Consider the following 2,370-nt stretch of genomic DNA (forward strand, 5'->3'; position numbering starts at 1 on the left):
ATTAGGTGGGGTCCTGGTATTAATTCCCAGTGTGGGGGAACCTCAGATCGCCTTAAGATGGTTTTATCAGCCCCAGTGTCAAGGAGGCATTTGAAAGGTTTATTGTCTATTTTTATGGTTAATTTTGGATGGGCATTTTCTGTAATGCTGGTTACCCATAATGTCTGTGGCTTCCCTCTTGTTAGCGGGGCTGAGGGCTGCCCCTGAAGGAGTTTAAAGGTGGCAGAGGCTTGCCATCTCTGTCATTTTTAGATCTACAATCCTTTTTTTAGTGAAAGACCTTTTTACAGCGAGGATAGAGGGTTTTAGGGGGTCGAGTGGCAGCTGAGTCATTTTGGGGGCATTTTTTTATCCAGTGTCTAGTTTCTCCACATTTAAAGCATTTTGAGTTGGACTGAGTTGCAACTGCAAGGGCTTGGGCAAGGGAGGAGGCTTGGTACGTGGCAGTCCCAATGTCATGGGTGGCCACAATCCATTTGTCATAATGTTCATTTTTTAGTCCCTGGCATGCTTGTCTGTGCTCAGGGATCATCCTTTCCCAGACAAGTCTGTTTAAAAGCATTGCTTTGGCTGCAGGATCTGTTATTTTTCTATCTAAGCTTGCTTGCACTCTTAGTATAAAATCTGGGAGAGCCTCAGTTGGCTTCTGCTTTGAAAAGGTTAATGCAGAAGTTTCTCCAGGCCCAGTGGACAATGGTGTTAGGCGATCCCAGGCCTGCAGGGCACATAAGCGAATCTGCTCTATACAGCCAGCAGGGATTGCAGCTTGCTGAATTCCTGTGGAGAAATTGCCCTGACCAAAAAGCTGGTCATAATTCCAATCTATAAATCCAGGTGGTGGATCCTGCCCTTGTTGGGGTATCAGCTGTTGATTATGAGTGTCATTTCTTTTAGCCTGCATTAGACACTCATCTCTAAATAAGGCCTCCCATTGTACAAATAATGGACTGGGGAGGGTAGATCTACAGATATCTCTCCAGTTCTGGGGACTAGGAGGTTGGTATTAAAGGTTTGTGGTATAGATATTGTCCATGGAGCATGGATCCCATCCTCATGGTCGCAATTCTTTAAGTTCGGCAGCTGGGAGTGGGTACCAGGCTAGGGGGCGTTGTCTGGTTATTTGTAAGTTGACAGGAAAAGCCTCTACTGGTGGGTTTTGGGGGTCTTGAGACCGCTGAGGCTGGAAATTTTGAGGCTGGCAGCTTTCATTGTCTCTAAGGTTACACAGCTGCTCTGAGGCTGGGCGTGGCTCCACAGGCAGTGGAGATGCTGTAGGGCTTAGAGGCAGCCAAGGGGGAGGGGGAGGAGGGGAATTTACCTGAGAATTTTTGGAAACTTTTGAAATCTGGGTGTTAGTATCTGGGCTTGTTGAATCAGCAAGAGAGGGGTGAGGATTAATTTTGCTGATGGGTGGTTTTTGTCTGACTTCTGTTGAATCTGCTACTGGAAAGTCTGCAGGGTTTTTTTAATCACTTAAAACCCCTGTCTCTCCTGGCCTGTTGGACAAAGGTGTTAAGTGGTCCCAGGCCTGCAGAGCACATAAGCGAATTTGCTCAATGCAGCCATCCGGTATTGCAGCTTGCTGAATTCCTGTGGAGAAATTCCCCTGGCCAAAGAGCTGGTCATAATTCCAATCTATAAATCCAGGTGGTGGATCCTGCCTTTGTTGGGGTCTTAAGGGAACGAATTTGGCGTTTTTTCTGGCATGATGCTGAATTTCCCATTACGAAGGGAAGCGTTTAATGTTCTGCAGCAATCTGACACTGCTCTGACAGGCAGAAGTTTCAAACTGCAGAAAAAAATGTCTGTTTTAAATCTTTTGTCTGGGAGCCGCCTTGGCAAGTTACAAGCCCTTAGACTGCAGAGAAAAAAGTGTAGGTTTTAAATCTTTTGTTCTAGCCACCCTGAATTCCCAGGTGCTCGGCAGGGGCTAGTTAATTTAAATTCTCACTAAACCGGTTTCAGCTGTGGTTTGAATGCCCTGGGGCAGGATAACAGAGCTGACTAGAGAAATCTGCCTGACTCCAAAGCTTACTTGGAGATCCCTGGAACTTTGGGGATTTTTCTAGCAGTGTTCAGATAGAAAAGTTGGGTGAAGTGATGGTTCCCAAAGGAACATTCCTGAAATTAAAATTTCAGGGGATTCCGTTTGATTCCCAGTCACAGACCTGCCTGCAAATTAGAGAAGCTGGTAGCCCCCCTAATGGCTTTTAATTGGCCGATGCATCACCAGGTTTTGATATTAAAGAGATGTCTAGATAGAGGTCTTTTGTCCACACCTGTACAGGCAGTCGGAGTCCGTTAGGGGATCAGAGAGACCTTCAGCTAACACCAGGGGGTAGCCCTGGCCAGGAAGCCTCAGTTGTCTCT

Source organism: Nannospalax galili, unplaced genomic scaffold, assembly GCF_000622305.1.
Source record: "Nannospalax galili isolate Female #2095 unplaced genomic scaffold, S.galili_v1.0 scaffold3817, whole genome shotgun sequence".
Taxonomy (NCBI): Eukaryota; Metazoa; Chordata; class Mammalia; order Rodentia; family Spalacidae; genus Nannospalax; species Nannospalax galili.